This window comes from Mobula birostris, chromosome 6 (genome assembly GCF_030028105.1).
Source record: "Mobula birostris isolate sMobBir1 chromosome 6, sMobBir1.hap1, whole genome shotgun sequence".
Classification (NCBI taxonomy): Eukaryota; Metazoa; Chordata; class Chondrichthyes; order Myliobatiformes; family Myliobatidae; genus Mobula; species Mobula birostris.
This window is the reverse complement of record NC_092375.1, coordinates 6,289,253-6,304,559: the sequence shown is the minus strand read 5'-3', so window position 1 is coordinate 6,304,559 and position 15,307 is coordinate 6,289,253. Positions and strand designations below refer to the sequence as shown.

General features: G+C 48.0%; 1 protein-coding gene across 5 annotated transcripts in view; it reads right to left on the bottom strand.

Annotated features, from left to right (window-relative positions):
• The window catches only part of robo2 (roundabout, axon guidance receptor, homolog 2 (Drosophila)), a 620,252-nt gene that overhangs the window by 407,591 nt on the left and 197,354 nt on the right, over nucleotides 1-15,307 (bottom strand). The gene's annotated exons all lie outside the window — the stretch shown is intronic.

Here is a 15,307-nt window from a genome sequence, read left to right as displayed (position 1 = left end):
GAGCTGCCGCCACCTGCCATATTGAAAGTGGTCAATAGTGGGAAGGGCTTTTCCTGTGATGGACTGGGTGAAGTGGTCTGATACAAAATGAGTCAGAAACCTTGCAGAAATTGGATACACTTTACACAGCCTTCTACATCAATAAATTACCATCCTATTCTGTGGCAGCACTAGCATCCAGGGCCCAAGGTAAAGTCCTGTCAATAATTGCTCCCTTATCAACTCCCAGAAGGTGAGAGTATAATTAGGGATGTTCAGCACAAGCTAACCTCCGGCTGGCTCTTAATAGCCTTTTCTTTCCAGCAACTTTGAAAGCTAATGACTGTGCATTGTGTGCCTGTTTACACTCTGGGTTGGGCTCCTCGCTGGGAGAGGCCACACTCCTGGTACCCAGGGAACACACACAGAATGCTGGAGGAACTCAGCAGGTCTGGCATCATCTATGGAAAAGAGTAAACAGTCAACGTTTTGGGCCGAGACCCTTCATCAGGTCTGATAACGTCCACTGCTTATTGTTTTCCATAGAAGCTGCCTGGCCTGCTGAGTTGCTCCAGCATTTTGTGCGTGTTGCTTGGATTCCCAGCACTTGCAGGTTTTTTTGTCTCTCGCTACCCAGGTTCGGTCCTGAACAGAGTGGACATTCAGAGGATGTCTTCAATGTGTGGGCCTGGATGACTGGACACGGAAAGTCATAACATCAACACAAGCTTCTGCATATGCTGGAAATCTTGAGTAACACACACAAAATGCTGGAAGGACTCTTTAGGTCGGACAGCGTCAATAGAGGGGAATAAGCAGTCGTTGTTTTGGGCTGAGCTGGTGACGTAGAGGTTAGTGCCATGCTATTACAGTTCGGGGCGTCAGAATTCAATTCCGATGCAGTCTGTAAGAAGTTTGTGCATCCTTCCCATGACCACGTGGGTTTCCTCCGGGTGCTCCGGTTTCCTCCCACAGTCCAAAAACATACATTGGTGGGATAATTGGTCATCATAAATTGTCCTGTAATTAGGCTAGGGTTAAATCGGAGGATTGGGGGCAGTGTGGCTCGCTGGGCTGGACGGGCCTGTTCCACACTGTATCTCTAAATAAATGAATTATTTAAAATAATATAACCTGTTCCCCAAGGTAGAAATGTCAAAAACCAGGGAACATGATTTTAAGGTGGGAGTGAAGGTCAAGGGCAACATGAAGGACAAGTTTCTTACACACAGAGCGGTAGGTGCCTGTAATCGTTACTGGGGTAGTGGTGAAAACAAGCTCTGGTGGAGTTTGAGAGGCTTTTAGATAGACACATGAATATGAAGGAAATGCAGGAATATGGATGGAGGACATCTGGTATTTACTGACATCAAGATCGGCATGACTTGGGCCGAATAGTCTGTCCAGAGCTGCACTGGATAGCACATGTTCTATATTGGAATGAAACCGCAGCATAAACTCACTCAGTTCAAGGCACTTTTAAGCGTCAGCTTCACCAATGGCCCTTCCAACCTGTCAATGAAGTGGCAACATGAGCAATCACACTGTGTTTTGGACGTGCCTGAGGCATCGTGATGACCCCTTGCAGCAACCCGTGAGTGCCCCTCCTCCACTCACTAAAACCTCCAGCAATGCAGCTCTCCTGCAGGCATTGCACCGCAACACCCACCTCTGTTCTGTGTCGACCCCACCATGGGATGGGAACACACAACAATCCACAGGCAGCAACCCGCCGAACCACAGCTCACACCCAAAGGCAGGGCAGACAAAGAGAGTGGCTTTAATGCAACATCTTAGATTAGGGAGAGTAAGAAAAAGAGAGACAGACAAGCAGGGACAGAGAGAGAGGGAGAAAGAAAACAAAAGAGAGAGAAGGGGAAGAGAGGGAGAGAGAAACAGGAGAGAGAAAGAAAGGGAGAGTGTGTGTGAGAGAGAAAGAGACAGAGACACAGATACAGAAGGGGAAAGAGACAACAAGAGAAAGAAAGAAAGAGAGGGTGAAGAGAGGGAGGGAGAGAGAGACTAGAAAATTTTCAATGCTTCAACAAAGCCTTGAAAGACTGAAGGGAGAGGATTGAAGATTACAACAGTCATGCTTTTGACGAGAATGTGACAGGGAGTACTGTTAATGCACTGAATCAATAGAGTCTTAAAGAATTACAGGGCCCTATCTCACTTATACCGAGCTAATCTCAAGGTACTGCTTGTCAACAAATCAGACGTAAAGCAGGTAAAGCTATTGAATCCTAGGGTGCCCCAAATGTTACCATCCACTGTGAGCTGTCTAAATTGGCCAGATACTTGGTGCTTAATGAAGAACTCAGCTCTGTCTCATCAAAGGAATTTGGGGAAGCTGAGTGACTTTAAACAGAGAGTTTAAATTATGCCCATGTTCAGTTACCAAGAATAATGTGTTACTGAGGCTAATGTTGGCATGGACACACATGCAGACACACATACATAAAGACAGACTGATAGGCACACATGCATACAAAATATGCGTGAATAAGCAGACACATACGTGAACAGATGCGTAACACAAACAGGCATGCACACACACAAAATATTTGTACAAACCCTACATGCGAACACACACACACATGCTCATAAATTATGGGTGGTTATCCATCATGTCTGATGATGACAGGAGACCTGTGCAGGAGAGCTTTTTAAGTGAAAAAGCAGTTGCAGTGGGCCAGTTCTACTCTCTACCATGGAGAGCATCTAACTGGCTGCATCACTGGATGTTATGGGGGGGGCACTGAACAGGATGGAAGTAAGCTGCAGAGGGTTGTGAAATTACTCAGCTCCATCATGGGCACCAGCCTCCATAGTATCCGGGACATCTTCAAGGAGTGATGCCTCAAAATGGCGACGTCCATCATTAAGGACCCCCATCACCCAGGACATGCCCTCTTCTCATTGCTACCATCAGGGAGGAGGTACAGAAGCCTGAAGGCACACACTCAGTGATTCAGGAATAGCTTCTTCCCCTCTGCCATCAGATTTCTGAATGGACATTGAACCCATGAACACTACCTCACCACTTTTTTATTTCTATTGTTGCAGTACTTATTGAATTTAACTATTATATATATAGTTACTGTTATTCACAGTTTTTTTCTCTATTATTATGTATTCCATTGTACAAATTTCATGACGTTTGCCAGAGATATTAAACCTGATTCGGATTCTGATTGTCAGCCTCAACAGTCCAGGTCCAGTGGTACGAACAAACATCACAACCGTGTGTACCATGCATGCACAGAGAGAAACATACATATATACAAACACAAGCACGTGTATAGCAAACAGACTTAGAGACACGTAACTACAAACACACACACACAACATGTTCTCTGAGCCCACAGACAGGCCTATACCTCAAGACACAATGAAGGAGACTTAGCTACATCAAAGTGCTGAGGTCCCTGATAAATGGAGACCTCTATTCCTTGCCATGGTCTGAGAAGATGGAGATAATCCCATGGCAGTGACAAGGGTTTTCCTGGATATCCGGGCCAACCTCTCTCCTTCACACAACATCTCTCAATAAAACACATCAGCCTGTCACTGGAGTTCCTCTAGTGTGGAGTTTACTGCCCTGTTTTCCAGCTGAACACAGCTTACAAAATCTCGAAATGATCACGAGATATAAGATGTTCAGTGTGAAGAGATGTTGCATCACAGTCTGGGATGGAGGGGCAATGCACAGGTCTGGGATGGAGGGGGAATGCACAGGTCTGGGATGGAGGGGGGGGAAATGCACAGGTCTGGGATGGAGGGGGAATGCACAGGTCTGGGATGGAGGGGGATGCACAGGTCTGGGATGGAGGGGGATGCACAGGTCTGGGATGGAGGGGGATGCACAGGTCTGGGATGGAGGGGGAATGCACAGGTCTGGGATGGAAGGAAATGCACAGGTCTGGGATGGAGGGGGAATGCACAGGTCTAGGATGGAGGGAAATACACAGGTCTGGGATGGAGGGGGAATGCACAGGTCTGGGATGGAAGGAAATGCACAGGTCTGGGATGGAGGGGGATGCACAGGTCTGGGATGGAGGGGGATGCACAGGTCTGGGATGGAGGGGGATGCACAGGTCTGGGATGGAGGGGAAATGCACAGGTCTGGGATGGAAGGGAAATGCACAGGTCTGGGATGGAGGGGGATGCACAGGTCTGGGATGGAGGGGGATGCACAGGTCTGGGATGGAGGGGGATGCACAGGTCTGGGATGGAGGGGGAATGCACAGGTCTGGGATGGAAGGAAATGCACAGGTCTGGGATGGAGGGGGAATGCACAGGTCTAGGATGGAGGGAAATACACAGGTCTGGGATGGAGGGGGAATGCACAGGTCTGGGATGGAAGGAAATGCATAGGTCTGGGATGGGGGGGGAATGCACAGGTCTGGGATGGAAGGGAAATGCACAGGTCTGGGATGGAGGGGGGGGAAATGCACAGGTCTGGGATGGAGGGGGAATGCACAGGTCTGGGATGGAGGGGGATGCACAGGTCTGGGATGGAGGGGGATGCACAGGTCTGGGATGGAGGGGGAATGCACAGGTCTGGGATGGAAGGAAATGCACAGGTCTGGGATGGAGGGGGAATGCACAGGTCTAGGATGGAGGGAAATACACAGGTCTGGGATGGAGGGGGAATGCACAGGTCTGGGATGGAAGGAAATGCACAGGTCTGGGATGGAGGGGGATGCACAGGTCTGGGATGGAGGGGAAATGCACAGGTCTGGGATGGAGGGGAAATGCACAGGTCTGGGATGGAGGGGGAATGCACAGGTCTGGGATGGAAGGAAATGTACAGGTCTGGGATGGAGGGGGAATGCGCAGGTCTGGGATGGAGGGAAATACACAGGTCTGGGATGGAGGGGGAATGCACAGGTCTGGGATGGAGGGGGAATGCACAGGTCTGGGATGGAGGGGGAATGCACAGGTCTGGGATGGAGGGAAATACACAGGTCTGGGATGGAGGGGAGATGCACAGGTCTGGGATGGAGGGAAAATGCACAGGTCTGGGATGGAGGGGGATGCACAGGTCTGGGATGGAGGTGGATACACAGGTCTGGGATGGAGGGGAAATGCACAGGTCTGGGATGGAGGAGAGATGCACAGGTCTGGGATGGAGGGGATGCACAGGTCTGGGATGGAGGGGGAATGCACAGGTCTGGGATGGAAGGAAATGCACAGGTCTGGGATGGAGGGGGAATGCGCAGGTCTGGGATGGAGGGAAATACACAGGTCTGGGATGGAGGGGAGATGCACAGGTCTGGGATGGAGGGGATGCACAGGTCTGGGATGGAGGGGGAATGCACAGGTCTGGGATGGAAGGAAATGCACAGGTCTGGGATGGAGGGGGAATGCGCAGGTCTGGGATGGAGGGAAATACACAGGTCTGGGATGGAGGGAAATACACAGGTCTGGGATGGAGGGAAATACACAGGTCTGGGATGGAGGGGGAATGCACAGGTCTGGGATGGAAGGAAATGCACAGGTCTGGGATAGAGGGGGAATGCACAGGTCTGGGATGGAGGGGGAATGCACAGGTCTGGGATGGAGGGGGAATGCACAGGTCTGGGATGGAGGGAAATACACAGGTCTGGGATGGAGGGGAGATGCACAGGTCTGGGATGGAGGGAAAATGCACAGGTCTGGGATGGAGGGGGATGCACAGGTCTGGGATGGAGGTGGATACACAGGTCTGGGATGGAGGGGAAATGCACAGGTCTGGGATGGAGGGGAGATGCACAGGTCTGGGATGGAGGGGATGCACAGGTCTGGGATGGAGGGGGATGCACAGGTCTGGGATGGAGGGGGATGCACAGGTCTGGGATGGAAGGAAATGCACAGGTCTGGGATGGAGGGGGAATGCACAGGTCTGGGATGGAGGGGGAATGCACAAGTCTGGGATGGAGGGGGAATGCACAGGTCTGGGATGGAGGGAAATACACAGGTCTGGGATGGAGGGGAGATGCACAGGTCTGGGATGGAGGGGGAATGCACAGGTCTGGGATGGAGGGGGAATGCACAGGTCTGGGATGGAAGGAAATGCACAGGTCTGGGATGGAGGGGGAATGCGCAGGTCTGGGATGGAGGGAAATACACAGGTCTGGGATGGAGGAGGAATGCACAGGTCTGGGATGGAGGGAAATACACAGGTCTGGGATGGAGGGGAGATGCACAGGTCTGGGATGGAGGGAAAATGCACAGGTCTGGGATGGAGGGGGATGCACAGGTCTGGGATGGAGGTGGATACACAGGTCTGGGATGGAGGGGAAATGCACAGGTCTGGGATGGAGGGGAGATGCACAGGTCTGGGATGGAGGGGATGCACAGGTCTGGGATGGAGGGGGAATGCACAGGTCTGGGATGGAAGGAAATGCACAGGTCTGGGATGGAGGGGGAATGCGCAGGTCTGGGATGGAGGGAAATACACAGGTCTGGGATGGAGGGGAGATGCACAGGTCTGGGATGGAGGGGATGCACAGGTCTGGGATGGAGGGGGAATGCACAGGTCTGGGATGGAAGGAAATGCACAGGTCTGGGATGGAGGGGGAATGCGCAGGTCTGGGATGGAGGGGAGATGCACAGGTCTGGGATGGAGGGGATGCACAGGTCTGGGATGGAGGGGGAATGCACAGGTCTGGGATGGAAGGAAATGCACAGGTCTGGGATGGAGGGGATGCACAGGTCTGGGATGGAGGGGGATGCACAGGTCTGGGATGGAGGGGGATGCACAGGTCTGGGATGGAGGGGGATGCACAGGTCTGGGATGGAAGGAAATGCACAGGTCTGGGATGGAGGGGGAATGCACAGGTCTGGGATGGAGGGGGAATGCACAGGTCTGGGATGGAAGGAAATACACAGGTCTGGGATGGAGGGGGATGCACACGTCTGGGATGGAGGGGGAAGGCACAAGATGGGGAAAAGCTCACCATCAAAGACATTTTCAAAAGGTGATGCCTCAAAAACTCAGCACCCATCCTGAAGGACCCTCACCACCCAGGACAAGCCCTCATCTCATTATTACCATCATGAAGGAGGTACAGTTACCTGAAGACACATATTCAATATTTTAGGAACGTCTTCTCCTCTCTGCCATCAGATTTCTGAACAGCCCGTGTATATTATTCCTCTTTTGCACCATTTATCTATCTATTTATTTATCTATCTATCCTGTTTCAGTGATTTACCACTCTATGAGTCAACAATTTCATTAAATCTGTGGCATCAACCACTTCAGGAGGGTATGGAAAACAAAATTATCCAGTGAGCAGCAGTTCTGTGGGCGAATACACATTGTTCATGAAAGAGATCAGACAAAGAAGAGGTACAGAAGCCTGAATGTTTTAGAAACAGCTTTTTCCCCTCCACCAGCTGATTTCTGAAAGGGTCCACTAACACTACCGCACTATTTTGCCCTCTTTTGGCACTACTTATTTTTGAATATGAATTTCTTATTGTAACATAGAAAAAATGTAATCTATTTCACTGAAAACAAATGTCATGGTCCTCGACTGAGGTAGCCCATCCATTTCAAGGTTCCACAGGTTGTGTATTCAGGGATGTTCTTCTGCATGCCACCTGTTTATTTGAGTTACTGTCATCTTCTGGTCTGACCATTCTCCTCTGATCTCTCTCATTAATAAAACAAATTCACCCACAGAACTGCTGCTCACTGGATATTTTTTGTTTCTCGCGCCATTCTCTATAAACGCTAGAGAACGTTACGTGTGAAAATCCCAGGAGATCAGCAGCTTCTGAGATACTCAAACCACCCCATCTGGCGCCAACAATCATTCTACAGTCAAAGTTATTTAGATCACATGTCTTCCCCATTCTGATGTTTGATCTGAACAACAACTGAACCTCTTGACCATGAATTGAGTTGCTGCCCAATGATTGGCTGATGAGATATTTGCGTTAATGAGCGGGTGTACTGGTGTACCTAATAAATTGGCCATTCAGTGTATGTCAGAGATAATAAACCTAATTCTTTTTGGGAGGAATTCAAGTAAATAAGTCAGACAACAAACTGATGGTCTTGTCCCTTGTGACTTTAATGAAGACTCTCTCTACATGATATAGTTGTGAATAATTCAACAGCATCGCCAGTGGGAGCACTGGGCTGAACTTCGTGGCTAACGCTCTGTGGGGAGGTCAGGCGCCTTCCCAGATCTCAACTTTTGAAGCCTGTCTCTGGTCAAGCAGCCATACGGGAGAGTGCCAGGGAAGATATTCATCCTCAGCTGAGCTGGGCTCCACCACCAGCTCGCTCTGCCTGCAGTGGGCAAAAGAGAGAGAGAACTCACTATTATTTAGCGCCTCATGGCCACCGGACTTCTCAGAGCTCATTGTCTCAAATGCAGTCTCAGATGTGAAGGCTAACATGAAGAGTGTAATGTGAATGTAATTGGAAGAAAGTCTCATGAGGGTAGTTTGAGTGAGAAAGGACTAGATAGGGTGGATGTGGGGAGTTTGTTTCTGATAGTGCGGGTATCCAGAACTAGAGGGCACAACCTCAAAATTGAGGGGTGACCCTTTTAGAACAGAGGTAAGGAGGAATTTTTTTAGCCAAAGAAGTGGTGAATCTGTGGAATGCTCTGCCACAGTCTGCAGTGGAGGCCAAGTCCGTAGGTATATTTAAAGTAGTAGTTGATAGATCCCTGACTGGTCAGGGCACCAAGGGATATGTTGGGAGGGCAGGCGTATGGGGTTGAGTGGGATCATAGGATCAGCAATGATGAAGTAGTGGAGCTGACTTGATGGGCTGAATGGCCTAATTCTACTCCTACGTCTTATGGTCTTATGGAGCTAGGGCTTTCCTCTTTGGAACAAAGGAAGGTGAGATGTGACTTGATAGAGGTGTACAAGGTGATACGAAGCACAGATAGAGTGGACATCTACAGCCTTTTTCCCAGGGTGGAAATGGCTAATACCAGGGGCATAATCTTAAAGTGAATGGAGGAGTATGAGGGGGAGCAGAGGTAAGTTATTTGGTTAGAGGACACGGAGCATTGTGTTTGGTTCTCGCCACTTTGCTATTGGAAGGATATGAAAGCTTTAGAGAGGGTACGGAGGAGATTTACAAGGATGCTGCCTAAATTAGAGAGCATATCTATTGAGGATAGGTTGAGTGAGCTAGGGCTTTTCTCTCTGGAATAAAGGAAGATGAGAGGTAACTTGATAGAAGTATACAGGATGATAAGATGCAGATAGAGAGGACAGCCAGAGATTTTTTTCCCAGGGCGGGAAAGGCTAATCAAAGGAGGCATAAATTTAAGGTGATTTGAGGAAATTATAGGGGGGTTGTCAGAGGTTTTTTTAAACAGAGAGTGGTGGGTGCATGGAGCAACCTGCCAGGGGTGACGGTAGAGGCAGGTACATTAGGGACATTTAAAAAACTCTTCTATAAGGACATGGATGATAGAAAAATGGAGGGCAATGTAGGAGGAAAGGATTAGATCAGTTTTTCCCAATCTTTTTCATGCCATGGACTCCTGCCATTACCCGAAGAATTGTGGAACCCAAGTTGGGAACTCCTGGGTTAGATTAACCTTGGAGTATGTTAAGAGGTCAACACAACATCATGGCTGTAAAAGTTCGACGTTCTCTGTTCACTCCACCATGGATTCAGGTTCTCTACACTTCTGCCTTCCTTCTCCTCTTCATACACTCTTCAAAATTCTCCACCCTTGACCAAGACTTTGGTCCTCTGTCTAATATTTCTGAAACTAGACTTTTTGGAGACATTGGCAGCAGGTGACGACAGGACTGAACCACAGAGCTTTTCCCCGTGTCCGCCAGTCAGCCAGGCACTGGGGCAACACGCTAGTCAATACTGGTGTGTGCATCTCCCGTGCATTTGAGGCAATGCTTAGGACTAACGAGCCCACCCAGTCACTTCACCTCTTGCTCTTGCTGTTCATCAGTAAACTAGCCAACGGGCATTGTGCCTCAGATGCCAGCTGCAATCAACAGCAAGCTTCACAGAGTGATAAAATCAGATTAGATTAGTTTTATTTGTCACATGTACATTGAAGCCCGCAGTGAAATGTGTGGTTTTCATCAACCACCAACGCAGTCTGAGGGAAGCCCACAGGTGTTGACACACTTCTGGCGCCAACATAGCACGTCCGTAAATTGTTAACGTATGTCTTTGGAATGTGGGAGGAGACCAGAGCACCCAGAGGAAGCTCACACAGTCACAGGGAGAATGTACAGATAGCAGTGGGAATTGAGCCACAATTGCTGATTGCCACTGCTAACTGATATGGTATTAACTATCCATAGAGACATACCACAGAGAAGCTGGCCCTTCAGCCCAACTTGTCCATGCTGACCAAATTGTGTATCTCAGCTAGTCCCATTCACCTGTGGTGCTGAGGATCCCTATCACCCACCCCACAATCTCTTTGAAGCACTATAGTCAGGAAGGAGGTACAGGAACATCAGGGCCCTGGTGAGACCACACCCAGAGTATTGTGTACAATTTTGGTCTCCAAATTTGAGGAAGGACATTCTAGCTATTGAGGGAGTGCAGCGTAGGTTCACAAAGTTAATTTCCAGGATCGTGGCACTGTCATATGTTGGAAGATTGGAGTGACTGGACTTGTATACATTGGAATTTAGAAGGATGAGAGGGGATCTGATTGAAATATAAGATTATTAAGGGATTGGACACGCTAGAGGCAGGAAACATGTTCCCGATGTTGGGGGAGTCCAGAACCAGAGGCCACAGTTTAAGAATAAGGGGTAGGCAATTTAGAAGGGAGTTGAGGAAAAACTTTTTCACACAGAGGGTTGTGGTTCTGTGGAATGCTCTGCCTCAGAAGGCAGTGGAGGCCAATTCTCTGGATTCTTTCAAGAAAGAGTTAGATAGAGTTCTTAAAGATAGTGGAGTGAAGGGATATGGGGAGAAGGCAGGAAAAGGGTACTGATTGTGGTTGATCAGCCATGATCACAGTGAATGGTGGTGGTAGCTCGAAGGGCTGAATGGCCTACTCCTGCACCTATTGTCTATTGACCAGGACTGCAAGACTGGGTAAGATCTTCTTATCCCAGTCTGTGAGACCAATGAATCCCCTGCCACCGCCAAGGTCTCGTCACTAGGACAGAGAGCTGCTTACTGTTTACCAATGTTGCACACTATATGCATTGCGAATTATAATTTATTAACATATTTGTAGTATATTTTGTTTCATGTGCTGCAAAATAAATAAGCAGCTCAAAAAGGGAGTGAAAAGTGAGGAGTGTTTACGGGTCAGAAATCTGATGGTGGAGGGGAAGAAGCTGTTCCGAAAACATTGAGTGTGTGTCTTCAGGCTCCTGTACCCCTCCCTGATGGTAGTAATGAGAAGAGGCACGTCTTGGGTGATGGGGAGGTCCTTAATGATGGATGTCGCCTTTGAGGCATCGCCGTCTGAAGATGGTGGGGATGGTGGGGAGGCTGGGGCCCTCGATGGAACTGGCTGAGTTTACAACCCTGTGCAGCTCTCTCTGATCCTGTGCTTCCAAACCTCCATCCCAGGCTGTGACGCAACCAGTCAGGACACCCTTTACGTAGGTCTCTAGAAATCTGTAAGCATCTTTGATGGCATGCCAAATCTCCTGAAAGCCCTAACTTACATTTTTCTTTTGTGTTGCTAAGTAAACCGGTTTAACACACACTAGTGCGGTGATGGAGCTGGCTTCACAGCTTCTTCTCATTCTAAGGGCCTGCACAGACTTAGAGGACTGAATGGCCTCCTTATGGAAGGACCCCCCAATTCATCTCCCTGCCTGTGTTTCATCTTCTGGTTGGTTCCCTCCCACCGGATCAGAGTCTGTGCTTTGTTGTTGCTGTGTAACCCAGTTCTCTGCTTGTTCGCCCAAGGGTCAGAGAACTCCCCAATCAGGGATTTGCAGAATAACATCCTCTGAACTAAATATTTAATGTCTTTTCTTTTGTCAGCTAATATTTTGAGCAGTGTTTATTTATTTGAGAATCTCTGTCAAAATTCATTGCAAGACAATCCCTAAATTAAGTGTGAGTAGTGACCTTTCGATTCCTCCCCCACACCCAGCACAGCCCTGTCTTCCCTTTGGGGGGGGGCAGAGTCATTTGACATCTCCCCCATCTCCCCAGCCTCAAGGGGTTTTCACGCTAAAATGAAGCAAAATTAGGATTCCAATAGGGGGTCTCTCCATTACAATCTTAGTCTCCTGATGTGAGAGCCTTATTAATAATTAAAAAATTCATGAAACTAAAAGAGTGTTTACGGCAGAATACTCATTTTACACTTACGAGGGGGAAAATGCTCGATTTAACAGAGTTGCTGACTGAAAGATGAAACAAGAAACATTCCAACACGCAGATCTACCTGCCCTGCTCGGAAGGCGGTGTCCGTGTGATGGGAAGGGGTGAGAATTGTACAGATCTCTCAACTGATGCCAATTGTTTCATTGTTAGTCTGTGAGCTTTGTCAGGAAGGCTGTTGGCTCGTTAACATTCTGTTTATCACACAGCTACTTTTAATAGGAAGAAACACAGACCGTCTGCAGTAGTGTGTCTGGGGTCATTCACTGCTCATTCACCATGTGGTGACCATAAAAATATATGTGTGTGTGTGTGTTTAAGAGTGTGTGTTTATGTGTGAGTGTATGCATGTGTGTGAGTGTGTGTGTATGTATGTGTGTGTGAGTGTGTATGTATGTATCTGAGTGTGTCTGTGTGTGTGAGTGTGTGTGTACATGTGTATGTGTGTGTGTGTGTGTATACATGTGTATGAGTGTGTGTGTGAGTGCACATGTGTGTGTGAGTGAATGAGAGTGTGTGACTGCATTTGTGTGTGTGCATCTGAGAGAGTATCTGTATATTTGTGTATCTGTATTTATCTGAGAGAATATGTGTGTGTGCATGTGTGTGTATCTGAGAGTGTGTGTGAGAGTGTGCATGTGTGTGTATGTGTGTGTGTATCTGAGAGTGTGTGTGAGAGTGTGCATGTGTGTGTATGTGTGTGTGTATCTGAGAGTGTGTGTGAGTGTGCATGTGTGTGTGTGTGTGTGTGTGTGTGTGTGTGTGTGTGTGTGTGTGTGTGAACATGGGTGCAGTGCTGGATGTAGAGAGACATAGTAGTTTGTTTGTGCCATACACACAGATTTATGACATTCCAGCCGAGCACAGCATAACCTGTTACTGGGATGAGACTGCAGAGAGCACCCAATAATGGCAATGGGGCCTGTTACCAAGAAGGGCCGGACCCTGGGGAGAACTGAGGTCCTTGTGCAGATCTAACGTCAAGGAAGGCAGAGAGCAAAACCATATTCATTCAGGGTTTTGAGGGTTAGAGGAAGGGATGCTCTTATCCCCCTAGCCTACCTAACTGGGGAGGAGGTGCATGGTACTGTACCAATTAGTGCAACACTTCTCAGGTTCAGTTCCCGCTGCTGCCAGTAAGGTGTGCTCACCTTCTCCCCGTGGGTTTCGTCCGGGTGTTCCAGTTTCCTCCCACATTGCAAAGACGTACGGGTTAAGGTTAGTGAGTTCCAGCCATAATGGAATGGTGGAACAGACTCGAATAGTCTAATTCCGCTCCTGGTTCTTATGTTCTTATGGTGTGCTATGTTAGCGCCAGAAACATGGTGACACTTGGGGGCTGCCTCCGGCACGTCTTCAGGTGGTGTAGGTCATTGACACATTTCACTATGCGTTTCAATGTACATGCAACAAATAAAGCTCATCTTTATTCTATTAAAGCTAATTTTCAGGTGAAGACACGCGCACACCTTTATCTGTCCCCGTGTTACCCTGACTCCGTGTGTCTCTGGATCAGCAGCTGGGAGGATATGCAGATGGGTTTGTCTACAGTCACACTGCAGACCCAAGTGAAGAGTCAGAGAGGTAAAGAGCGGAACAGGTGAAGATTTCAGTTATCGGTCAGATAACAGAACACAAGTCCGTCTCTGCAGAATTAATGCTGCTCATTTTGATGGTTCCAAACAGACTCTATTGACCACATTCTCAATGCTCCATTTCCCAAATGAAACTAAATGAGGCAGGACGTGGAGCACCGAGTCCAGGGTATTAACTGAATCAATATGCCTCTTTACGTCCCACAGAAGCATGAAATGGGTCAGAAAAATCAACACCAGACTGAAACAGCTAAAAAATTACACCACAGTTCCAATCCGCCCTCACACAATAGCACCACATGTGAACTAGTTCAGCCGGAGACCATGGACGCACACTTAATTCGAGGGGTCATCGTCTGAAAATGTCCAAACTCAGGAGAGAGTCAAACATTAGGAATCTCTTCCCACTGTAGGGAACTGATCCAGGTCAGTTATTTACTGTAAATCTGAGACTAAACAAGGCATTACAGGCAAAGGGTTCATACAGTTTGATCACAAATGAGCTAGGATTACGGTGAACACTGGAAGGAGTTTGCGGAGATAAATGTTCTCGTCTGTTCATAGTACTGTGGGGAGAGGTGTGGAAATGAAAACTATTTTGTTTTATTCTCATTCCCTCCCCTTCTTGGTTTACAGGGATGTTACTGGATCAGATAAAGCTGCAGAAAGTTACACCTCAGCCAGTTCCATCATGGGCATCCCCTGCATCTAGGTAATCTTCAAAAGGTGATGCCTCAAAAAGACGGCATCCATCATTAAAGACCCATCACCCAGGACAAGTTCTCTTCTCATTACTACCATCAGGGAGGAGGTACAGGAGCCTGAAGACACACACTCAAGGTTTCTTCCCCTCCGCCATCAGATTTCTGAAGACAATGAACCCATGAACACTACATCACTATCTTGTTTCTTTTTTGCTCTCTTTTGCACCATTTATTTTTAATATACTGTATAGATATTTCTTACTGCAATTTGTAGTTTTTTTTTAAATCATGAATTGCAAAGTATTGCTGCTATAAAACAACATATACTAATGATATTAAAACTGAGTCTGATTCTGACCTGAGGACCTGGGTTCTAGGGAAAGGTTAAATAGATTAGAGCTTCATTCTCTGAAGTGCAGGAGAATGAGGAGAGATTTGACAGAGGTATACAAAAAATGAGGAGTATAAATTGGGTGAAAGCATGCAGGCTTTTTTCCCCTCAGGTCCTGAATCTACTTCTGAAATCTTGAGGCTATGTCGCCTAATTCTAGTCTCACCTCCGAAGCTCCAGAAGATGGGGCTTAGGTCCCTAGATCTCTGCTGCAGGTGGAATTTCCCAGTGGTCACTCATTTTAATTTCTCTTGCCATTCCCATTCTGACACCATGACACTTTCTACTGCCATGGTGAGGCCACACTCAGGTTGGAGGTGCAACCCCT